This window comes from Thunnus albacares, chromosome 5 (genome assembly GCF_914725855.1).
Source record: "Thunnus albacares chromosome 5, fThuAlb1.1, whole genome shotgun sequence".
In the NCBI taxonomy this organism is placed as follows: domain Eukaryota; kingdom Metazoa; phylum Chordata; class Actinopteri; order Scombriformes; family Scombridae; genus Thunnus; species Thunnus albacares.
Window position 1 is genome coordinate 34,815,897 of NC_058110.1, and position 27,409 is coordinate 34,843,305.

The following is a 27,409-nucleotide window of genomic DNA, read 5'->3' on the forward strand; positions in this document are numbered from 1 at the left end:
TCTGTCTCCTAGAAATTATGTTCATATTTGACTAAAATGCATATTACAGTGCATTTAAAAAGTATTCAGATCCTTTTTTCACATTTTGTTATGTTGCAGCCTAATGCTAAAATCATTTAACCCTCCTATTGTGTTAGGGTCAAATTTAACTGGTTTTTCATGTTTAGATGTGTGAAACATACTTTTAACTTTTCTGATCAAAACAAGGCTTCATTACATCTTCTACAATGGCCTACTGATTACATTTTCTTTTGTTAATGTATTTTAAATTTAATTGAATTTTAATTTTACAGCACAGACACTACTGAGCCTTTTTCACAATAACATCTGTGCTGTCACTAAATCTCAATCTGTCATCAAACACAGTTCCCAAGTATTTGTACTCTGGACGAGTTCAACACTTACTGAAGCCAAGAATGATTGTTGGAACTGTCTGTGTGTTCTAGTGAGATTACTATTTCTTTAGTTTTGGACACATTTACATCCAAAAAAGATCTCAATCTTTAGACAGGACATGACTGCTGCTCCAGCAGCAATAAGAAGGTCTGTGTCCACCATAGTGAGTCATTTTACAGACAGTATGTGTGTACCGTATTTCCTCTAATAGTGGCTGGTGGTCAATTAAAAGCCGGGTGGATAAACTCCTGGTGCCTGTTATATAATGTGCATGCCAGTTAAGCATAAATATAGTTACCTGGATGTAAGTCCGGTTCTATGAGTACATGCGTAGCCCTCTAGCCAACCGTCACAGAGAGGGGAGGGGGACAGAGGAGATGTGATATCATCTTATAAGGGGATAACAGCTCATATTTCAGTAATACTGATGGCAGCGACACAACATCAAGATGAGTTACCAAGGTAACCAGAGTAACTTGGCTAAACTGGTACACATAAATCTATGAGCATGCTAAAGCTAAGGGCCACGTACCCTCAGTAGTTGAGGTAAATAACTATTAAATTACTATTAGGGGAAATACGGTAATTTCAAAGTGTCTGACTCTGGTGCCTCCTGGTGGTCGTATTGAAAAAGACATTTACACACAGAGAAGTTTAACATTTGATTCAAATTGTTCTGAACGCTGCAGCTTCTTAATCTGAGCTGCTCATTTTTGTTCCTTTTCCTGTTTGACATCACATGTTGCTTCACATGTTTTCTGGCCTGTAATCATTATTTGTCACTTTATAATGTGATATTTATGAGAAGCTTTAAATGAGGTTTATCAAAACTACTTTACAGCAAGAAGTATGGCGATCCTGCCTTCTGTTGATATGCACCAAGGATTTGGAACATGCTCCCCCCTCATCTTAGACAAGCGACCTTGGTTGACAGTTTTATGAAGCCTCTTACGAAAAAAGCATATGTGATATTTAGTCTTTCACATGTGAACTGAGACATTTCACATGTGATGTTGTGATTTCATATGTGAACTTAAAATTCACATTTGGAAATCACATGTGTATCTTACATTCACATGTTAATTTTTTTTTTTTAATTTTATATGTGAATGCAAACTTAACATGTGAAAGGGATAAAGTCATGCGTGAAATGAAACATTCACATGTGATGTTGTGATTTCACATGTGATAAAAGACATGTTTTGAATGCAAACTTTTATATGTGAAAATCAACATTTCCTATGTGAACTGACACATCTCAGATTGATTTCACATGTAAACTCAAGACCTTTCCCTTCCATATAAACTGAGACATTTCACATGTGACATGATTTAGAATGTTATAAAAGACGTGTCAAGTTTCAAGAGGAATTTAGATTTTTGGATTGAAAAGGTACTCTTTGTAAAATGTTCTCTTCCTGGACATTTTGCTAACGCCACCTAAGTGTATTGAGTGTATTAATAAAAGTATTGAGCCAAGGAGCTCGCGCTTCCCGCCCATACACTCTGGGTTCCCCATGCTGCCTTCGGGACCTCACGGAAATATTACAGTTATCGAGTGTAATACATAAATGATCATAAACGTGAACAACAACGGTCTCACAAACGCATGTATTACTATAATATGTGAGATGTCGCATTTATAGGCTGTAAATAACGTATCCCATGTCCGTTTCTGATGTTCACTAAGGAGCAATAGGGTAGGTTTATTTTTGTAATACCGTTTATATATTCCGTAGTTACATGTCCGACCTATTTTTTTCATTTCATTAATTCATTTAATTTAATCCATACTAAGTTAGTAAAATCTGCACCAAAAAAAAAATACTTTACATAACACGTTTATTATCCTCTGTAAGTAAACGTGAGACAAGCTTTGAAGACGAAGACGAAGCTTGGATGGTGCACATGAATGCATCGTCATCTTTGACCGTTGGAAGCAGATCGACGTCACAGACGAAGACAGAGAAATGGATCGGGACACAGTGATTTATCGGTTCGACGACGACCAAATCTCTCTGTGTGGCTGTTGTGTGAATTTATGTCCTTAACAAGAATGCAGCAGAGATCATAATGTATTGTGGGTAACGTTAGTTTACATGTTGAAGTTACAGTGAGCTGTCTGGACTCACTCATTCATTGTTTTTAATTGAGTGGTTGTTCAGTCACCTGTTGATGTGTGATTAGTGAATGTTTGCAGGAGGTCTGGCTGCTTGCTTCTGACAGTTTCTTTAGTTCGTTTTTAAGCTGAGACATATATTGAGTAATAAGCTTAAAGTAACTAGAATAACAAGTGTTAACTAGTGCTGTAACGGATCGTAGTTGATCCGTGATCCGTACGGATCACCCCCCACGGTTCGGCAGGTATATGAACTGCGGATTAATTGCAAAATTTAATGTGTCATTTGAGACAAAGTAAACAAACTGCTGTAAGTACAAGTCATGGGCAGACAGCATGTCGCTAACGTTAACAGGGATTTTGAAGAGCAACGATCAAACCAGCATCTAACCCGTCCGATGTGACATTTGAGTTGTTTACCTGCTGTTTAATGTGCTGCAGCTGAGCAGCTTATTAGCATCTAGCTGCTAACTGACGTTAGCGGTGAATGTTTATCAAGTTTTGATGATGTGGACAGAGGCTGTTTCATTCACTGTTTAAAAGAGGACGGTTTCATGCCTCATATTGCAATAACTGAGCACTGAATATTTTATATATTTTGTTTTGTTTTATTTTATTTAAACATTGGACATCTTAAATGTTGTTTTCATTTAAGACCATGGGCAAAAGTTCCTTGCTGTTTCTGGCTGTAAATGTGTTACAGAATACATGGAAAACAAAGTTTTATTTGTCTCCCCCCTTTTTTTCGCTGATCCTAATAATGATCTGATCCGTGACTCAAATCCGTGATATGATCTGAACTGTGAGTTTTGTGTTCATGTTAACACCCCTAGTGTTAACATGTCAGCTTTGTAGACTATATTTTGTATGTCGTGCACATAGATCAGAGTGTGTAATTCATGTATTTGATACATGCATTAATACTTTCTGATGTGAACCTACACTTTTAGATCTGTGAATGTTTTTAGTGTTCAGTCTTTCTAGTATTCAGCACTGATCTGTTCCTGTATCACATCATAAGCTTTGTGCTACTTTATATATTTCTGTATACTAAGAAAAATATATAGGGAACACTTGTAAATCATGTGATAGGTTGTCTGTTTTTGATGAGAACATAAATCTGTTGTCACAATAGAACAATACTATAAATTTGAATATTACTTTGTTGGTAAAATGACACATTTGATCCACTCCATGGCTAAGATGAGCACTTCTTGGTTTAGAGACAATATGTATATGCTAAATGTCTTTAAAGAAGCAGCCTTTTCACCACTCAAGCAAATTGTTTTATTGGCATATAAAATTACCCCCCACAACTCCGATTTCATCAGGTGGGACAATGATATATTTTGATGCAGTTTGTTGTAAGATTCCATGTAGGTTTTCCTCCTGTCCTCCCCAATTTTTTGAGTCACCAGCCGCCACTGGTGTATATATATATATATATTTCTTTTGTAAAGCACTTTGAGCTGCATTTTATGTCATGAAAGGTGCTCTATAAATAAAGTTTAGTATTATTATAATTATTTTTAGTGTTGCTATTGTAAACTACATGAACAGTTTCTTACCATAAATGTTACAATAAATGTTACAATAAAAAAAAGTTTCTTCTTATTCATATTAATTAAAAAAAAACATAAATTGCAGGCATATACTGTAAATAACAACGTGTCTTCAATCTTAATGGTCCAGTAATGAGATCAGCTCAGTTTTACATTTAAAAACAAATAACCCTTAACATCTATCTATCTATCTTTTAAACTACTACATGTCTCTCTCTCTCTTCTTTCCCAGCTGACTCTTATGTCTTTACCAACCATCTTCTATGTCACCCAGGTTACTTCTGGCCTCTGGTTGTATGTGTGGCTGTGATTGTTGTGCTGTTGGCTGTTGTTCTGCTGCTCCTCTACAAATTGAAGATGAAGAGGAACTATGGTTTGAACACCAGAGGAACCTCAGACAGCAGAAACATGGAGGTGACTTCCTTTAACTCTGTGGGCCCTTTCTTACGCCCAAGCATGACACAAGTGTCTTTGCTAGTTTAAGACCAACATAGTTGTGACGGGAGTCAAGCGCCAACTTTGTTTAAATAGCAAATGCACTTCCGCCCATCTGAGCAGCCATGGGTGTGTGTCTTAAAATGAGGTGTGGTCAGGCGCATTGTTGGTGCATCGCTATCTTGAGGCAGCAGAATGCGATTGCACTATTGACCAACAAAAACCTGGTCTGGGGTCAAATGCTCAGCGTTTCACGGTTATTTTAAGGGCGCATTATTAAGACAGTTATATGAGCCTTCATAGACGGGTGCAAAACGTGCACTCTGCTTGTTACACACACACAGACGCGCAGAAGTGCGCAAACATGCAAAAGATTACAAATACAAGGATTACAATGTGAAAGATTATCATGTACATTAACATATTTTAAAAAATACGTCATAATGGTTAGTCATAATATTTCAGAATCAACTAACCGCAGTAATGACGAATGAAATCGTCTAATTATTTGAATAATCGTGGCAATACATGTAGGTATTTAAACAGACCCGTCAGGTTGAGGGTGTCTGTCAAGACCTAAAAAATGGATTTCAACAACGAATCAAACACAGATCGACTTTCCTGCTGCATCAGTACATGAGGACATGAGGAAATAAATGAGGTGAAAACAATGATTAAACTAAAGAAGGAAATAAATCTGCACAGCTTCTAGTTGCTGCCAGCAGCAGGATCAGCACCTTGGAGAGATGATTAAGCCCTGACAACTTTGTATGATGATTTTTTACATGATTAAAATTAATAATTTAATTTCTGAACAATATTTAACAAATATTCTTTTACATTTTTTAGAGTACAGTGATCAGGTTTCCATACTTTCAGCAATTAAAATCCTGCTGATTTGACCTGTTACTCCATGACTGAACAAAACAATTTTAAAGAAACCAAAGCTGTGATTAAAAAAAAATGGGAGGGTCCAGGAGCAGCAGGGGCCAGTGTGCTCGTTATGGATCGCGCACTTTCACTTCATGCACGAGCAGATCTGTTTCCTCTGCAGAGGAGCATTTCTTCTTACTACTTGGCAAATGCACCGTTATAATAGTAATCCGCTAAAGTGGCAGCGCACCTGGCATTTAAAGGGAATGGGAGATGACACTGATTGATTTATTGCATGTTACACCCATGATTAATGAGGAGACTATGGACAACCCCTTTTAATCATGCGTCTGGTGCTTCAACAGTTAAACAAGCAAAAGTGGATTTGGACACACCCTAAATGCACTTGCGCCATGCGCTTCAGACCATGCACTTTAGATCATTATATAGGGCCCTGTGTGTCTCAAATTAACTCTTACTGTTGGCAGATGTTTTATTTTTCCAGTTCACAATCTCATGTCTGCAAGCACTTCACTAGTGTGCACAAAACTATAATTAAATAAAATTATAATTACTGTTACTAGACCTCTGGCCTGTCCAGTTGTTATCACTAAAATATCAGCAAACAATTTACATTTACATTTTTCATTTAGCAGATGCTTTTATCCAAGCGACTTACATCTGAGACTGATACAACACCAGCAGGGATCTAGTCAGGAGAGAAGAACATGAATAAGTGCCATAAAGCTTAAGATTGAGTCCGCTGAGGACCTAGATGCCAACAGGTAGTGCACCAAGGCAATGCATAGAGTGCATAGAAGCAGATTTTGTTTTTTTGGTTTTTTTTTTGGTTATTTCTCTACCTCCAGTCCATCAAGTGCAGAGGTGTTTGTGAAAAAGCTGGGTCTTTAGTCTTTTCTTAAAGATTGAGAGGGACTCTGCAGATCAAACAGAGTCAGGTAACTCGTTCCACCACCAGCGAACTACAGAAGAGAAGAGTATAGCTGTCAACTTAGGGTTCTGTTGTGGTGGCGGTACCAGGTACCTTTCATTGGCAGACATAGTGAGCAGGAGGGAGTGTAGACCTGAATGATGGAGTTCAGGTAGGAGCCGTTTTAGTTGCTGTTCTGTAAGCAAGTGTCAGGGTTTTGAATTTGATGCGAGCAGCAACTGGGAGCCAGTGGAGGGATATGAACAGTGGGGTGACGTACTGTTTTGGGCTGATTGAGGACCAGACATGCCGCCGCGTTCTGGATCATCTGCAGTGGTTTGAATGTACATGCAGGGTAATGCGTGATATTACGAGAGCCTGTACCAGGAGTTGTGCTGCATGCTCAGACAGGTCTGATCTTCCTGATGTTGTACAGGACGAATCGACATGACCGAGCGACTGAGGCCACGTGAACCTTAAAGGTTAGTTGGTCATCGATCATGACACCCAAGTTCCTGGCAGACTTTGTGGGCATGAGTTGGGTTGATTCGAGCTGGATGCTGATCTTTTGTTGTATGGACGGACTGGCTGGGATGACAAGGAGCTCAGTCTTAGAGAGGTTAAGCTGAGGGTGGCGTTCTTTCATCCATACTGATATATCGGCAAGGCATGGCGAAATCCAAGCCGAGACTGTGTGGTCTTCCAGCGGGAATGACAGGAAGAGCTGAGTGTTGTCAGCATAGCAATGGTATGAGAAACCATGGGAGTGGATGATTGTGCCAAGTGTGGTAGTATATAATGAGAAGAGAAGTGGACCAAGCACTGACCCTTGATGAACCCCTGTGGATAAGTTGTGCAGTTTGGACACTTCTCCCCTCCAAGATACTCTACTGGGGCTTGCTTAAATGCGGTAGGGAAAACACCTGTTGTAAGTGAGGAGTTGATAATGTGTGTGACTGCGGGGTTAAGTGTGGGGGAAGTGTTCTGTAGCAGATTGGATGGTATTGGGTCCAGTGGACAGGTAGTGGGATGAGAGTCCAGCAGAATTTTGGAGACTTCCTCCTCAGTCAGAGGGGAGAATGAGGACAGTGTGGCCCTGTTAGCTGGCAGCTGCAGACTAAATTGGTCAGGCTCAGTGAACTGGTTACTGATGGCAGAGACCTTGTCAGTAAAAAATGAGACAAACATGTCTGCAGTGAGCAGAGTGGAAGGCGGAGGAGGAGACGGATTGAGGAGTGAGTTAAAAGCAGAGAACATTTTCCGTGCATCTGTGGCACCACAGATTTTGTTCTGATAAGTGGTCTTAGCAGTTTTTAAACTGGAGGAGAATGACGCAAGGAGACTCTGATAGTCATTGAGGTCAGTAGACTCTGGATTTATGCCATTTTCTCTCTGCTGCTCTGAGTTCTGCCCTTTGCTTTTTGATGACTTCAGTAAGCCATGAACTAGGGTGGGTAGCAGGTTTGAAAGTTAGAGGGCGGAGGTTGTAAAGAGAGGAGGCTAGTGAGGAGCAGAGTGTGTCTATAGCCTTATTGACCGTGAGTGAGGAAAATTTGTTGTGAGGAGGCGGGGTAGCTAATACCTCATTGGAAAGTTGAGTCGGTGTGAGGGACCGGATGTTGCGGCGGAAAGAGATCTTTTGCGGAGGAGCATGAGGATGTTCTGGTAAAGTGATCGTGAATTGAATAAAGAAGTGGTCAGACAGATGTAGGGGGGTGACAAACAAATTAGCCGTGGAGCAGTTCCGAGTAAAAATCAGATCAAGAGTATTGCCTGCTTTGTGTGTGGGAGGGGTGGAGACCTGTTTGAGGTAAAATGAAGGCAGAAGTGATAGGAAGTCAGCTGCTTGGGTTTTGTCAGTATGGATATTCATGTCTCCCATGACAATCAGTGGTGTGTCGTCATCAGGCAATTGTCTAAGAAGAACACAATATCTAGGCTGTTACCCTGGTTACTGCTATATTTTAGGTTTGATGTCATTCCTGTTTTATTTTCAGTTATCTGTCAGCTATAAGAACCGTCCTCCAGTCTCCACGTGTGAAGACAACATCTACTAGAGCCTGGATCCAGCCGGCAGGGATCCGGACCAAACCTACTCTGCACTCACAGAGACAGCAAACACATGATGATGTTTGGATTTGGATCTGGATTCTGTACTGTGCAGGTTAACATGTGCTGCAAGGTTCCAGTTTGTTCCACTTTCTTCTTTTTTTTGTTTAATCGGCAGATTTTATCTATAAACATGCTATTTTTCACCTCTATGCTGATGATACACAACTGATCATGTTTCTGAGAATGTTCAACAACTTTCTTGCTTATTCTGAAATGTTCATTCTGTCTGAGAAATGTAGATGTTGTTTGATATTGTTCTTCTACACTTTGAGCCAACTCTGTCTCCTAGAAATTACATTCATATTTGACTAAACTACAACAGCACATGTTTTGTTAGAAACGTAACGCTGCTGAATCACATTTTCTCTCAACATGATGAAAAAATGTTGTTAATTAATGTATTTAAGTTGCAAATGTTGATACTGAATTTATGAGTGAAATGATCAGAGACAAAGTACCTGGTTGTTGTTTTTTTTTTCAGCAAAATATCTGATGTTGCAGTAAAATATCAGCTGGTAGAAACTCCAGCAGTATGAAAGTGTTTGTGGTTGTGTTCAGACTCTGGCAGCACTTGGTTCAGGTCAGAGAAAGATCCTGGTCTCTGTTCAATACAGAAAAAAGTCTGCAGTGACTTGAAGCTCAACATGTTTATGCACATTTAAGCCAAAGCAGCATCTTTCACTAACCTGAACCAAACCTGAACACACACAGGACTCAGGATGTGAACCCAGGTCTCTGCTGTTAGAGTCCTGCATCTTGTAGCCCCCCATCCACTCCGACCTCCTCCCTCCCACTGCAGAGACACATAGAAATGTAGCTTCATTCATTCAACAAAACCTCACTGTGAACATCATCCAGACAGAGATTATGTTTCATAAAGCAGCATCACTGTGAAACAGTTTAGTCATATATTGAAGGTCATTTCTAGGAGACAGACTCGTTTTGAGCAACACATGAAGAAGTCAGAGCAGCTCAGTTTTTACTTAATGTATCAGACCAAGTCACATTAGAAAATGTGACTTGGTCTGATACATTAAGTAGTGAAAGTAATGAAAGCCAAGAGAATCCTGATTTCTATTCAGTTCAATTGAAAATACTTTATTCGTCCCTCAAGGGGCAATTTGAGGCAAACAAGTACACATATACAATTCATTTACACACATAAAAACAATCTAAAAAATAAAAATATGACAGTGTTAGAAAGAATTTAATGGCAGAAGCCGGTCTGTAGCTGGTCAACAATATCCAACACCAAAAAGGCCCATATTATGTCAGAAGAATCAATCATACATGAGGTAAACTAACAATTTCTTGTACTGTTCATAAGTCTGATGGAATAAAGCCAAACTTCCTTCTGTTTGTTTTACATGCAGGAGATATAAAACACATTCCTGATGGTATCAGGTTAAAGTAGTCATAGAGGACATCATGTGTGTGGTTGATGACAATCTTCTCTGCTTTGTTGAGGACTTGTTCAGTATTAAGCTGTAACAGGGATCTTTGTGTTTTGCCAATAATTTTAGAGCTGAAGTTAACAACATGTTGCAATGGGTTCTTGTCCTTTTGACAAATGTAAATGGAGGAGTTTAGTTTACAGGACAGACACTACTGAGTCTTTTTCACAATAACATCTGTACTGTCACTAAATCTCAATGTCATGTCATTGTCGCAGCCAAGGACTCAGGCAGATGCAGGACTGTCGTGCAACTAGCAATGTCTTTATTTTTGCTTTAAACAACAAAAACAAAGCAGTCTATGCTCACTCCTACAGTCTGGCAGCACACTTTCTCTGCTGCTAAAAAATTATTGTCTTCTCTTGGCTACCATGACAACAACAACAACAACGGTTTTCTTCTTCTCCTTCACAATTCACGTTTTCTGACTCAACAGCATAACCTGGTGGCGGGAACCAGACAATGCATCCACAAACAATACTGAATGAAATACACAAACACTGTATCCTGGAAAGGCATTTAGAATTATCTACATTGCCTGCGGACATGAACTTTTATGCAGTTTAAATTTAACCCATTAGATTAATTACATTCTGCAAATTAACCTGTTAAAATCAACTAAATTACAAAAGAAAATAAATTGGGGGGGTCTCTGATTTAACAGTAGGGAATGCCCTCATTAACAAATATATCTTACTGATATCCACTGACCCCTCACATCATCAAACACAGTTCCCAAGTATTTGTAGGTCTCGATGAGTTCAACACTTACTGAAGTCAAGAATGATTGTTGGAACTGTCTGTGTGTTCTAGTGAGATTACTATTTCTTTTGTTTTGGACACATTTACATCCAAAAAAGATCTCAATCTTTAGACAGGACATGACTGCTGCTCCAGCAGCAATAAGAAGGTCTGTGTCCACCATAGTGAGTCATTTTACAGACAGTATGTGTGTACCGTATTTCCTCTAATAGTGGCTGGTGGTCAATGAAAAGCCGGGTGGATAAACTCCTGATGCCTGTTATATAATGTGCATGCCAGTTAAGCATAAATAATAGTTACCTGGATGTAAGTCCGGTTCTATGAGTACATGCGTAGCCCTCTAACCAACCAGCACAGAGAGGGGAGGGGGACAGAGGAGATGTGATATCGTCTTATAAGGGGATAACAGCTCATATTTCAATAATACTGATGGCAGCGACACAACATCAAGATGAGTTACCAAGGTAACCAGAGTAACTTGGCTAAACTGGTGAGCATAAATCTATGAGCATGCTAAAGCTAAGGGCCAGGTACCCTCAGTAGTTGAGGTAAATAACTATTAAATTACTATTAGGGGAAATACGGTAATTTGAAATTGTCTGACTCTGGTGCCTCCTAGTGGTCGTATTGAAAAAGACATTTACACACAGAGAAGTTTAACATTTGATTCAAATTGTTCAGAACGCTGCAGCTTCTTAATCTGAGCTGCTCATCTTTGTTCCTTTTCCTGTTTGACATCACATGGTGCTTCACATGTTTTCTGGCCTGTAATCATTATTTGTCACTTTATAATGTGATATTTATGAGAAGCTTTTAATGAGGTTCATCAAAACTACTTTACTGAGTTGTTATGAAACTCTTCCTAAATTCACTTAAAGGACTCAGTTTCTTCTCTTTATTCAGAAAACCTCCTCTGATACTCTTAAATCATAGAATTAATATGAGGTTTCACATCTCCATTTTCATGGTTGACGTGCTGATCGTCCACATTCGGCCAGTTTGTACTGTAACAAACCAGTTTAGACAACAGGAAGCAGAACCCTCATGCAGACACTCAGACAGGCTGGTTGAGTGAAAGACAGTTTTACTTTTAAATTCAATAAACAGACTTCTAGTTGACAATCTTAACTCAAGGCAGTGAAGCAGGAAGGCGGGTGACCACAGACACACAGCAGGTCAAACTGGATCAGCACAGCAGCTTTGCAACACAGAGGATCTGGAGAACTGATCGTGATCATGTTACTTTGCTTTGATAATTTAATGAAGAATTATATTTGAATAACTTTAGCAAGTTAAATTTGGTTTTACTGTTTTCTTGACTGAATCTTTTTTATTTCACAACACACTAACATAATGAATTTCAAGTCAGTGTTCATGTCTGACACTTTCAGAGTTCTAATAAATGCTCTTGCCAGGTGTATTTCTTAGGCAAGTAAAGTCTACATATTTATAATCCATCATAAATCATAAATGTAGCTGTTTACATCATGTTTCTTCATTTACAAATAGCTGTGTTATTGTAAAACAAAAAAGAAGACAAAAATAAATGAGCAATACATTTTAAAGCTCATGAGAAAACTTGAGAAGCAAATTGAAGGGAACAAACACATTCATTGGTGTGAGTTAACACCCAGGACACTTTGGTTCTGAAGGTTGACTGATGGGTTTTAGAAATAAGGAAGTTTACTTTTACACAAAGAGGAACACACTCCTCTCACCAAGTCTCAGTTAGAGTCAAAATATCTCTCAATGATCTATTTTTATTTTTCTGAACAAACACTTCACTGAACATTTTCTTATTGCTTCTTTCAATTTGTTTGAATATCTATTGGTGACACTTGACTTTAACATCGTTCCCATATTTATCATTTATAAGTTGTATATTGATATTTAATAAATGGTTATAATTCTTGTTGGAATCCAGAAGTGTTTGCTGCTGTATAAACTGATGATGAATGGCAATATAGTGAAACTCAGTTATAATAATATAAAATATGCCTTCATAGGAGAAGTTATAACAAATAATGAGAATTAATAAAATGTCTTCATACCTTATAATTATATATTAAATGTTTATATGTTGCTCATAAATGGGGTAAAGTGATTATTCTTATCTTCAGTCAGCAGCTTCATCATGAAACCACTGATCTACACACATCAATATTACACTTGTGTTCATATATATTAGACTGTGTGTATATATTTATTTAATCTTCATTGTTGGATATCTCCTGGGATATTATACCGTATGTAAAGATTTGTATGAGGTCAATATATTGTGCTGTGAGATGCTGGTGTGTTTACATACTGGAACGTTTGGTTTGTTGGTGTTTAATGTGTCTGAATAATTCCACAGAGGTCATATGGGTCAAATAATGGGGTCGAAAATAAAAATTATTTATTCATTAATGTACCCTTAACCACCATCATCATCATCCTCACCATGTTGCAAACACAGAGAGAGATAGAAAGAGGAAGAGGAAGGAATGTTAACTTAAAGCGTCTTCAGCTTCCTGATTAATCAGACATTATCTTTTTCAGCAAGTTTTATTAAATTAGTGTTATGCATTACTCTTATTGGGTTTTTACTTGCAAAGCTTCTATTGTACTTACAGTAACATAACGAGTGTAGTTGTCGTCAACTCGAGTATTTCACCTGGTTCACTGTCTCTCCTCTGCTGCGCTCAGAGGACACACACACACACCGAGCTCTCAGCCTCGCCTGCGATGAAACAGAAGAGAGGAGAGTTATTTACCTAATTTATGTCTACTCGTTTCATTTCAGCTCAGTGTGAGCGTCTACTGCATTTTGCTGTCATTTATGGTTGCGCTAAGTTTTATCTCCTCTCCTCTGATATGACCGGGACTCACACTTTTTATTTCTTTCCAGCTCTGTGGAAAAGTGATGTTTTCATATCACAGATGGAGCTTACTGGGAACATCGAGTGCTGCAAACTTGGGCTAATGTTAGATACTTCAGCAAAACTGTGCTAACAGGGCAGGTGTCATAATCAAGTAACATTACACTTAGTGAAATATTGTGACAATAGTGTGACTCAGTGTGACTCCTGGAGCCAACTGTCAATCACAGCTAATAATCAACGTCCACACAGCAGACATCAAAGCTACTATAAGTCTTCAAATCTTAATAATGGAGCAATAATTTCCAAAATGACCACCAGCACACTTATTAGAGGGTCTGAATTTAGAGATTGAGACCAGAATGACTCATTGAAAACAATAATTGACTTAGTATTTCTAGAAAGAAGTTGAGGCTTTTTGAATGGGAGTCAGCTGGAGCATCTACTGGCCGTCAGTGGCACTTTAATGTTCTTCAGCCTCAAGATGAGGCAGCTGCTGATTAGTTTAAATTAAATGCTTATTGAACTGAGAAAACTACCTTTGTGTGGCCCATCAACAGCAGCGTTTTCTCGGCCAAATTGACACCTGTGTCCAACTTTCTATGTAAGAACACCCCAGTGGTGTCTAGACAGATGCCTCCTGATAGTGGAAACTACAGCAAAGTGCATCAGACGGATTTAAAAGAATTAGAGAGAACACGTATATTGCACATATCCAGGTGTATATTTATATTCTGAGGCTCTATTGGAATATCTTTGCATGATTTCCAGTTAAAAATTCCTTATTTAGCTTCTACTGGTCCTTTATGCAGCCCCTCAGTTCAGCCTCTGTCTGAAACAGGCCGTTTTGGCTCCTGTCTCTTTAAGGCCCACCTCCTGATGAGCCCACTCTGTTCCTATTGGTCAGCTTCAGGAAGCTTCCTCTGGCTCCGGAGGCTACGTAAACAAACTATAGTAGCAGGATTTCACTTCTTTTTCTCCTCCTTTACTCCAAATGTCAACTTCTCAAATCCATCCGTACATGTTGGAGCTGAATCAGATCTGAAATATGAGAGTGGACAACGTGAACAACACATGGAAACACGTTAGCAACCACCTTAGTAACAACCTTAGTAACAACCTTAGTAACAACCTTAGTAACAACATTAGCAACAAAGATTACAGAACAGACACACATATGTGAACATGGGATGAGCTGACGTCATCTTGTCAGGAAAGTAAAAAAAACTTTGCAAATGCAGAGCAGGGCAGCTGAAACCTGGGCTTTGTCTTACAGGCAGCATTGACATATGTCAGCGGTATCGGCCAATAAAGGCTTTAAAGTGAAATATTGGCATTAGCCAAAAATTAACATTTCTGCTGAAATGACAGGCCGATTTTTTGCATTCTCTTCTGTCGCCTCACTGTGCTTCCCTCCACGGACTGTATCAGGTCTGTCAGGCAGCTGAGTGAAGTGGAGCCTGCGGAGGAAGCACCGGGACCATCAGGGTGAAACAGTCCATGGAGGAGCTGCTGTGTTCAGCTGCACAGATAGGAAACACCTCGGCTGACAGGACAGGATGTACCACTCTATTTGAAAAAACTTCTTTTCAGTTTATATTGGAGATTGGCAAACAGTATATTAGGTGCATTATCGCCACCTGCTGCTTTGGAGTGTGGACCAGAGATAAAATCCGACCCATCAATCCTGTCTGTTTCAGAAACTCAAAAAAACTGCTTGACCCTCTCAGCAAGTTCATTAAAGTTTTAATGCTGAGCTCCTGAACTCCAGTCTTCCTAAATTCTTCCTCCATATATTGTCTTTCTTAATCATACTTAGTACAATCTATGAATGTATGTGTAATAGTCTCCTGAGCCAGGTGGAAAAAATGTGTGTATACTGGTATCGTCTGTAAAAATGAGATGGAAAATATCGGCATATTGGATATCGGCAAAAAATTCAATATCGTGCATCCCCAGATATAAATGACAGAAAAACAAAAAAAGCAAAATATGAACCTTTAATCTAAACTGCTTGAGAGTGCTGACATTCACTAAACTTTTACTTTGCTTCTTTAAATTTAATATAAAGGGTTTAAGATTTAAAGTGACTTCAGTCAGAGCTGTTCTTACTGCACATCAAAACAGCTGCATTATGACGTTTACAGTTTACTTCCCCCAGAACTGCTGCAAGTGGTGTGAATGTTGCTGCTGCACAGAGCCTCGTGCCTCTAGAGGTCCTGCAGTCTTTCACTGTTTTCTTCACTGAATCTTTTTTATTTCCCAACAAATTTCAAGTCAGCTTCAAGTCAGTTCTAGTAAATGCTCTTGTTAGGTGTATTTCTTAGGCAAATAAAGTCTCCATATTTATAATCCATCATAAATCATAAATACAGCTGTTCACATCATATGTTTCTTAATTTACAAATAGTTGTGTATTTCTGCAAAAAAGAAAAGAAAGAAAAGAAATGAGCAATACATTTTAAAGCTCATGAGAAACCTTGAGAAGCAAATTGAAGGGAACAAACACATTCATTGGTGTGAGTTAACGCCCAGGACACTTTGGTTCTGAAGGTTGACTGATGCATTTTAGAAATAAGGAAGTTTACTTTTACACAAAGAGGAACACACTCCTCTCACCAAGTCTCAGTTAGAGCCAAAATATCTCTCAATGATCTATTTTTCTTTTTCTGAACAAACGCTTCACTGAACATTTTCTTGTTGCTTCTTTCAATTTGTTTGAATATCTATTGGTAACACTTGACTTTAACATCGTCCCCATATTTATCATTTATAAGTTGTATATTGATATTTAATAAATGGTTATAACTCCTGGGATCTCCTGGGATATTATACAGTATGTAAATATTTGTATGAGGTCATATAATAGGGTCAAAAATAAAATTATTCATTCAGTAATGTACCCTCAACCACCATCATCATCGTCGTAATGTTGCAAACACAGAGAGAGAGAGAGAGAGAGAGAGAGAGAGAGAGGAAGAGGAAGGAATGTTAACTTAAAGCATCGTCAGCTTCCTGATTGATCAGACAGACATATAGAGGCAGTTCTCTGACAGTTTGATGATTTTCTGCATCAGGATCAAACTCAGAATGAATATCCACCATGTTCTGTTCTTCTGCTACTTATCAGGTGAGAACTGATTACCTGACTGTGTCTGTAAAGCTGCAGCACAAACTGCTTCTGGACATTCATTGTGTTCATTTTAACAAATGTCAGATTTGTGTTACTAATTACAACATCTCTATAATCTAATCTTGTAATTTAACTAAACTAAATCTAATTTAACAAAACATATAAACCATCCATCATGAATATTTGTTGCTCATTAATGTGTTTGATATTAGAAAGTATGAAAGAAAAACATTGAAAAACAGACGTTACACAGAGACACTGTGACTACAACTGCAGCTACAAGTAGAACAACAGCAACTGCTGTACAGTCAGTGAAAACTTTGCTAATGGCTGCCTCTGTATCATCTCTGCTTCTCTGTGAACTGATGGATTAGCCCTCATTAATCTGCAGTCTGTTTACAGTAAGTCTACAATACACAAAGTATTGATCATCAGTATTCACTGTTCATCTTTCCAACAGCACTGCAGGATGGAAACACTGGACTCGTCAATGCAATAAGTGTTTATGCTGGAGCTGAAGGAGGAAGTGGTTCAATTATTTGCTCCTTGACTTCATCTGGAAGCACCAAGTTCTTCTGTAAAGGAGAATGTAAAGAAGAAGACATTCTCATTAAAACAGATGGTGTCACAGCTCAGAGTGACAGATACAGCATCAAATATAAAGACAGATCTTCTGGAAGAAGAATTGTGACTGTGTACATCACACAGCTGACCAAGTCAGACTCAGGACGGTACAGATGTGGTTTGGGTGGATCTTCAGCCCCAGATGACTTCTCTGACTTTGATATCACAGTTATAGATGGTGAGTTTCTACTGAAAGTCATAAAACCTGATATATTTACTATGTTCATCCCATTTAATGATTCTGAAGCTTAAGAATAAATGAAGTCAGATAGAATTTAATTAAATTGTTGAAGAATGTGAGACGTTTATGATATATTGACTCAGTGTATCATTGTTGGATGAAATCATTACTCCAGCAGTCAGACTGGTTGAACTGGGCAGCTCCCAGTGTGACTCTGTGGATCTGTGTAAATGTGAAGCAGGAAATATTGTGATTAGACTGCAGCATCTTACAGGAAGTACAGACAGTAACTGTTGATTGTTCATCTTTTCAGCTGCAACGTTGGATGACAACACTCGTTTCATCAGTGCAGGAACTGTGGGAGGAAATACCACAAAAGGATGCAGCAATACTGTCTATGGAAGCAGGAAGACATCCTGGTTGAAACAGAAGAGAACAGAGCTCAGAATGGCAGATACAGCATCAAATATACACAAGGATCTGCATTTGGACTGTATGTGACCATCACACAGCTGAAGAAGTCAGACACAGGACGGTACAGGTGTGGTTACGGCAGAGCTTCATCTCCAGATTCATCCAACACGTTCTCGATCATTGTTGTAGATGGTGAGTTTTATATTTAATTTTCTGTCCACATTCCACTAATGCCCTACTCTCTTTCCCCACATGTCCTGTCTCTGTCCACTATCGCTATCAAATAGAGCCATAAAATGTCCAAAACATATGTTAAAAAAAAAGAATTCTGAATACAAAATTTAAAGAGTGGATGGAAATGACATGACAGAAACGAATATTTTATTTTTCGGGTTACAGTCAGAAGTTGATTTGTGACAACAAGAGGAGTGCTGAGGTTGGCAGAGTCATACTAGTTGTCCAACCTGGAACCTTTTTTTATATTTCTATTAACATTAGGTAACAAAGAGAAGAACGGTTCCTCAGGTTCCTTAATGTTCAAGACATCATACTTTAAAATGTTTCTAAAGATGAAACTCATTTGTAGAGTCACAAAGTAATCTGATGTAAAATGTGTTGCCTTTATAATGTTAGTTTTTAAATTTACAACAATCAGTTTGTACGATTTTTAAAAACCTTTTCAGACATTTGTGCTTTTATGTTTAATGTCAGAAAACCAACCTGTGGATGTTATTTTCTTACTCTTCTGTAATCAAAAATCAAATAACAATAATTTCTTGTGATTAATAGAACAAACCCACTTCAAATATTCTTAATCATTTACTTCATTAACATATTTAATGCTGCGTATTTCTTGTGTATGTGATGGATGCTGTCAATATGATCTTTCTGTCTAGAGCAGCATCTCATTTCTCTGCATTATTGATTCAGTATCTGATTGTTTCAATGTGTTTTCATTGTTCACGGCTCCAACAACTTCAAAACCAAACCGGACTCTCCAACCTTTTCCAACATCAATCCCATCAGCCTCCACACCAACAACAACACAGAGTTTAATCTCCAGTTCAGGAAGCTTCACACCTTCATCATCTTTCCCTGAAACCACAGAGCAGTTTACAGGTACAGGACAGTTCATGTCTGTCCATCTGTCCATCACTGTCTCTCTGCAACAAAACGTCCTCTTAAAACAGTCAAATTCAGCATAACAACGTTGTCTAATAAGAATAACAAGATGGTCCAACATGTGTTTCAGCACATAAGACAGTTCAGCACCTAGAAGAAAACATTTCACACTTTTACAATAAATTTCCTTGTTATCTTCACGTCTAATGTTTAAACACATCCTACGTTTCTAATGATGTAAGATAATTAACATGTGATGTCAGCACATGACAAGTCAAGAAACATTCAGACCAAAGTCTGAGATGTTTTTTCAACAGGAAGATCTCATTTTTGATAAAGGTTTCCTGTGTAGTTTTCTTGTAAACAAGGTTATATTTATATTCAGTGTTACTCACCAAAACATGCTGAGTGTATCCTTTAGGTCCAACATAAGTGTTGAATATGTTTCCTCAATCATAAAATATTTGTAAAGCTGATTATTTAAAGTATTTTAAATCTTGCATTGCTTGTGGTCTTCTTCTCTCCTGCTTTTGTTGGTGCATTGCTGTGTTTCTGGGCAGGTTCCTGCATCCTGTAGATCAGTGGGATGATGTGAAACCACTGGCAGGATTGTGTATCACGTCAACCACATGTGCACAACGTAGATCCACACGTAAAAACAAGCTACTTGTGGTCAAAAACTCCACAGGGAACCTTTAAGCTTCCAATACAAGACAAAAGATCCCAGACTTTTAAACTACTACATATCTCTCTCTCTCTCTCTTCCTTTGCAGCCGTCTCTGAGGTCTCTCGTCCATGTGAATTCTGGCCTCTGGTTGTATGTGTGCCTGTGATTGTTGTGCTGTTGGCTGTTGTTCTGCTGCTCCTCTACAAACTGAAGAAGAGGAGGAACTCTGGTTTGAACACCAGAGGAACCTCAGACAGCAGAAACATGGAGGTGACTTCCTTTAACTCTGTATGTCTCATGTTAACTCTTACTGTTGGCATTTATACATTTTATTTTTGCAGTTAGGAATAAACAATCTCATGTCTGCAACTACTTCACTAGTATGAACAAAAGTATAATTAAATAAAATCATGATTATTGTCAATAGACCTCTGGCCTGTCCAGTTGTTATCACTAAAATATCATCAAATAATTGAGGAACACAATATCTGGGCTGTTACCGTGGATACTGCTATATTAGTTGATGTCATTACTGTTATATTTTCAGTTATCTGTCAGCCATAAGAACTGTCCTCCAGTCTCCACGTATGAAGACAACATCTACCAGAGCCTGGATCTGGATCAAACCTACTCTACACTCATAGCAAACACATGATGATGTTTGGATTTGGATCTGGATTCTGTACTGTGCAGGTTAACATGTGCTGCAAGGTTCCAGTTTGTTCTACTTTCTTTCTTTTTTCTGTTTAATCGGCAGATATTAACTAACCATGCTATCAACTAAACATGCTATTTTTCCCCTCTATGCTGATGATACACAACTAATCATGTTTCTTCTTACTTGCTTATTCTGAAATGTTCATTCTGTCTTCATAAATGTAGATGTGGTTTGATATTGTTCTTCTACACTTTGAGCCAACTCTGTCTCCTAGAAATTACATTCATGTTTGACTAAATTGCAACAGCACACGTTTTGTTAGAAACATAACACTGCTGAATCACATTTTCTCTCAAAGTGATGAGAAAATATTGTTAATTCATGTATTTAAATTGCTAAAATGTTATACTTAATGCATGAATAAAATGTTCAGAGACAACGTACCTGGTTGTTGTTTTTTTCCACCAAAATATCTGATGTTGCAGTAAAATCTCTGCTGGTAGAAACTCCAGCAGTATGAAAGTGTTTGTGGTTGTGTTCAGACTCTGGCAGCACTTGGTTCAGGTCAGAGAAAGATCCTGGTCTCTGTTTAATACAGAAAAAAAGTCTGCAGTAACTTGAAGCTCAACATGTTTATGAACATTTAAGCCACAGCAGCATCTTTCACTAACCTGAACCAAACCTGAACACACACAGGACTCAGGATGTGAACCCGGGTCTCTGCTGTCAGAGTCCTGCATCTTGTAGCCCCCCATCCACCCCGACCTCCTCCCTCCCACTGCAGAGACACATAGAAATGTAGCTTCATTCATTACTGTGATCATCATCCAGGCAGAGATTATGTTTGATAACACGTCAACACACAAAATTAGAAAAAAGTGCCTCATGTGGCCAACCAACCCTGAACATAAATAAGTGTCTCAGTGTCTGCGTTTGGTTGAAAACAGCTAAACAGTTCTTTGCTCATTAAGGCTACTCCAAAGAAACTGATTTGACTGGTCACCAATGGTTGTTGGTCACATAATCACAGACAAACAACAGGTCAAACTGTAAAATACAGCAGCTCAGCAACAGTCCCACTGAGAGCTGTCTTGATGTAAGGCATTAAAGGACCAGTGTTTAGGATTTAGTGACATCTAGTGTTGAGGTACCAGTAACTTAAAGCATAAAACTGTTACACATTAGCATTGACAGGATTTCAAAATTAAGTTTGTATATATATATATATACATATATATATACATATATATATATATATATATATATATATATATATATATATATATATATATATATATATGTGTGTGTGTGTGTGTGTGTGTGTGTATGTGTATATATATATTTTGTATTATTTCATGTTTTTAAAGATACTTTTTACTGGACTGGCTGAGCTGTTCTTTCCTCAAACCTGGAGGTAGAAATGATTGATTGTGTCCAATCACAGTCATCAACTTGCTTTCCAGAATAAATCAAACTATGAAGATTTTCATTGAGACCTGATGATAGGCATATCCTCCTCCTACTCTGGCTTCAGTCAGATTTGAGCACTGACATTGATACCATGGAGTAATTAAGGACTGCAATATTGTTAATAAAATTCACTTGTTCAAAATTTGTTTGTCGACTTCATCTTAACTGCACACTGTTACTACTTACTGCCTCTTTTTGTAAGATGGTGTTCTGTGTTTTAACACCTGTAGTCTGTTTGCAGTTGAGTAGTGAAACAGTTGATACTTTATTCACTTGGTTCAGTTTGCTTTCACATGGTCATGTCACACATGGTCACCTGTCAGCTGATTGGTCAGACAGATTGCTAGGTTGAAAGGTAGGAAAAGGACATGTTTACTTGCGGGATGTTTTTTGCTAACGTTACCGAGTTGCTTCTTTGCTAACGCTTGCTTCTTTGTTATTTATTACAAGTCCATAACACTCACCTGAACTACGGGAGCTGCTCCATCCCAAAATGCACGCTGGTAGTCGGGTCGGGTCTTGGTTTGTTCAAGTTCAAATGAACCACTCCAGAGTTTGTTTGTCACCAAGAGAGTCCACCTCCTCACTGAGTGTGACTGCTGGTTTCACAGAAGAACAAACAAACTGAACCAAGAGGGAAAAAACACTGGAGTTCCATTCTATCGGACTAAACAAGGCAGGTGGGTTAACGCGCACATTTGAGGACAGCCACCTGACATCTTGACCGTAACGCTGGTTTTGAGACTGTAGCTGGTGTGGTGAATGATTCCCCTCAATGGTGGTTCCAACCCTCCTTGAACAAATGCAGATGCCTATCGATTTGCAGAAGAAAGGTCCAGTGCAGTGCATACATTTGGATATCATTGTTAGATTGAGTAGGCCCTCTGTCTCCAGGTTGCAGAAAGTTGTATAAAACAGATCCAGCACTCCTCCAAAGACATTAACATCTCACAATAATTGATCAGATTGACAAGATGGGTGTTTTTAGCCCAGATATTTAGGATGATGTAGGCTTCCATTAACACTGCTTACCTTACAAAGTAGTGAAAGTAAACTTTAAAAAAAATGGCATCCTGCACGGAATGAATTGTAGAACTACAATGTCCTGCATGGGACAAACAGCAATAATTGCTAAATTATTGCCAAACATTACCAAACAAGGTAGGTGAAGAGGGGTCATGCTACCCTAACCAAAGACCATATCTATGAAGTAACTATCTCACTGGAACAGTTTGTCACACTTTATATCTCAAGAATCTACAAAACAAGGTTTTAAAAAGAAGCTGTAGGTGTTATTATATCTCAAAGACAGGCCTGCAAAATAATTAAGCAAAATATATATATTTTTGTAACTTCTTTGCAATGTGTGTTTAGATGAACTGACATTGTGTTGTTTTATTGTCAACCTACTTAAATTGTTCTATTTTGATGTTTTGTATATGCATGGTATTAATGTCATTTTATTGTTGGATGGAAGTGCACACACTGATTACATGTATTTATTACACTTTTCAATATAATACACTCCAGTAAACCACCACTCACTACAACCTCAATAATAAACATAAAGTTGAATTATTACCTTTCTGGCAATGTCAACAAAAACTGAAAATGTATGAATAGTAAATTTTTATAGTGCCTTTCTAGTCTTTTGACCACTCAAACCACTTTACACTACATTCCAACATTCACCCATTCACACACACACTCACACACTGATGGCTAAGGACACTTCATCATGCGGACTGGAGGAGCTGGGGATCGAACCACCGATTTTCCAGTTAGTGGACGACCCGCTCTACCTCCTGAGCCACAGCCATCGCAGCTGTGAGCTTCGTAAAATTTACGGCAGAGCTGTTGTATTGGATTTTATTTGATTTCAAGGTGTTCCTAATAAAGTGCTCAGTGAGTGTGTATAGATATACAGTGTCTGTATAATATTCACTCCTTTGGAATTTTTCATGTTTTGTTTTACAACGCTGAATCAAAGGCGATTTGTTTTTTGACACTGGTCAACAGAAACAGATCATTTAATGTCAAAGTCAAAACAGATCTCTACAAATTAATAACAAATACAAAATACATCATCTCTTTTACTCATAAAATCTAAGTCAGTGTTTCAATTTCAACATAAAACATTCAGTTATGATTAAATTTCACAATTAGGTGGTTTCTCATAAAATTCAAATAATTTCAGCCTTTCTTTGCTTCCATACAGTGTTGGTCTGGTTGATTCATGTATTCATTCAACTGCACCTGCCAGTGTCCATAGTTTTTTATTATTTGCTGTCATTCAAAAACAGTTCAAGACAACTGATGAGGACAAACAGCAGGAACATATTAACATACAACATGATTTTAAAAACAGTAGCTTGGTGTTTATGAAATCATAATGAGGTTCAGCATTTGGCAAGAAAGAGGAGCTGTACATATTTTTGGTGGCTATTACTTGTCTATAGCGCCTCCCTGAGGATAAAAGCACAAAGTGCTGGAAAGCTTTGTTCTTTACATTTCATTCAAATTTCTAATGTGGTTGCCTTTCCTATAATTTTAATATGTTTGGCAAGATTTTCATGTGATTGAATAAATAAATTTTCCAATTTTTGTTCAACACAAAAAAACAACAACAACACAAGGATTAAATGCAAATGGATTTTAAAGTGAGGTGAATTTGTATCGTTTTTGCAGCTTGTCCTACACCTGGTACTGAGGATACACACCAGGGTTACAATATTCTTTCCCATGTTTGTATGCTTCTTTAAAAAGGTCAGAGGGCAGCTGTCAGAAAATAACTCAGTTAATGTGAGGTATTTGAGTGTTTTTATGTTCTGCACCTACTTACTAGACTACATTTCAAAGGGGAAATATAACTTTTTAATCTACATTTATTTGACAGCTACAGTTGATGTGCAGATTAAGATTTCACATACAAAACTTAGTTCAATAAATGCATTGTTCTTAGTATCAACTGGTTTTCCATTTACAAAAAACAAAGGATCCAGCACACTAGGGAGGCTGAAAATACATAGACACAATATCCTGATAGCTTACATGTGGACATTTTCAGTATTTAGAAATATAAAAACTTGCTGGAAACCATTAAAATTACTGTTTAGAGGTGAATTCCATCCTTGTATTTCAGAAACTTCAGGTTTTTCACCACACGACCTGATAGGTATCAGTCAGCTCTGGCTAATATATGACACATATTCATAGCTTGTTGTAGTGATGATGCTAACACAGACCACACAAAGTTAGCTCTACATGTAGTGAAAAACTAACTGAATGTATCACAAACATCAACCAGCATCACTGGTTAAAAGCACTGAAGCTCCCCTCACACATATATTTTAATTGAGTGGCGAGCAGCTGATGAGAACCATTTCAACTGCAGGCTCAATTCATCAAAAACTGGATGGGAGTTAGTATTGATTTTGAGTGCTTATATCATTGACTGTATGTCTATGGAAGGGTTTGAGACAGATTTGGGCAGCATCCATCCATAATGATTAATATCTTATTGAGGTGGCAGTGTGTCACTCTTTGTTTAGGTTTTTTTTTTTGCCCAGAGACTTTGTTACCACCAATAGGGAAATAGTCTTCCTTGTTGACCACACAAGAGAGGTCAATTAGAATTAAAGCGTTGAACGGGCCCTCGCGCCTCCGCGTACATCAGGCTGCAACGCAATCGAAGGGCTTCTGTCAAGGGCATGTAGATGTCTTCAGACCTGGGCTGTTTTCAGACAGTGCAAGAAGGAGATAAACATCACTTCCTTTATCCACTATTTTGCCTGCTGCTGGGGCTGCTTCGCCGAAATTTCGTAGGGGGCGCTATTCAGCCAGTTTGCATCACTGATGGAATATTGTCATGTAGACGTGTTCAGGCCGGGAGAAGTTTGGTGCAGACTGGAGCATTTACAATAAAGTTATAGCAACTTCCTCTGTCATGGTGAAACATCAAATCTCAACAGTGTGAGAATAAATAACTACAGCTGGACACAGAAAAATACTCATATATTTGAATGGAGAGTGTGAGTGAACCACTAGGTGCTCGGGCCCTAATAAAGGAAAAACTGCAGTACAGAGCTACAAATTTTAGTTTTGATGGTATTTTTTATCACTAAACTGTCACCCTCACTCCATTTTTTCCCTTCCCCTCATAGGTCATCCCCACTACTGAATTATACATATAAGACCTATAATTATTGTAAAATAAATGATAATAACACCAAACTTCATACAAAGTTTGTATATAATCTACTGTATGTATATAGGCCTTTCTGCTGTATCCTACAAAAATGAGCTGCATTCAACCCCCACACTAGTGGCAGCTGGTGACTCAAAAAATTGGGGAGGACAGGAGGAAAACCAACATACCGCATCAAACTATATCATTGTCCCCCACCTGATGAACTCGGAGGGGTGGGGGGAAATTTTATATGCCAATAAAACAATTTGCTTTTAAAAACAAAAACCCCTGAGTGGTGTAAAGGCTGCTTCTTAAAAGACATTTAGTATATACATGTTGTTTCTAAACAAAGAAGAGCTCATTTTAGCCATGGACTGGTTCAGATGTGTGATTTTACCAACAAAATGATCTCTCTCTTGCTTCTTTTAACAACTTTTTCAGCACAGTGTCATAAGTCATTTATCAAAGTTTGAAATTGATACCATTAATGCCCTCGGAGGAGATAGCGTTTGTTTGGGGGCCAAAATTGAGGCAAAGTCTTATATTGACAAGCTAATTGTGGACTTCCTGTTGGATTTAGGTCAGGGGTGTCAGCATATGATCTGTAGGTCGAATAATTGAGTTTTGGTTTAATCTCTCTACAACATTCCTACAGGCCATGGTGGCCATTTTAGTTACATAGGTGGCGCTAGAGAGCACATTTCAGCACTTTAGGGGTTCATTTTTACATTTTATCAAAGGGCTCAGGCCCTAATTATGATTGCTATTAATCTCAATTATGATTTTGCAAGGGTATAAGGTCTTTTAAGGTTAAGTGACTGAGATGCAAGCACGAGAAAACACAAACAAGTCCACTTTAGTTACATACACAATTATTACTAACACTACAGCTACAAGTACTAAACACTACAACACTTTACAGACAAGACATAAGAGAGAAAGGGAAACTGATACACAAGGCTATGGCTAGTGAATGATTGAAATGCATGATGCAGAGTTATCTATTGTGTAGTTGGTATGAGAGACCTGATAAACAGATGAGATGACTGTTACCTGAGAGGCAGTCAGTCAAATCAATGGTACAACAGCTTAGTTCTGAATTGCCAATAGAAATTACAAATCATGAAGGCACCAGAGTTTAAGGAAGTTGGTGAAGGTTTTGTACGAACACTTGCTCCCTGGGGTGGCTTCTTGCAAAGAATGGAGTCCGATGTGCTGGGGTCAAAAGCTGGAGTCTGGATCTTGTAATGATGAGTGAGTCGGCTGGTCCGGATGTGAAAAGTTTCCATTGGAAGAGAGCTCCTGGCTTATGCTCTCATGCTCTCTCAGGCTTGATCCTCAACTCATGACTCTACATTCTGAGGTTTCACCTCCTGTTGTTCTGATTCACATCTTCAGACTAGCAAACTGCAAGCTTTCCATCAGCATGGCAGAAAGCAAGAAAAC

The 27,409-nt window shown here is 38.3% G+C and overlaps 1 long non-coding RNA gene across 1 annotated transcript in view; it reads left to right on the forward strand.

Moving 5' to 3' along the window:
- The window catches only part of LOC122981831, an 83,455-nt gene that overhangs the window by 44,235 nt on the left and 11,811 nt on the right, over positions 1 to 27,409 (forward strand). The window lies entirely within an intron of this gene.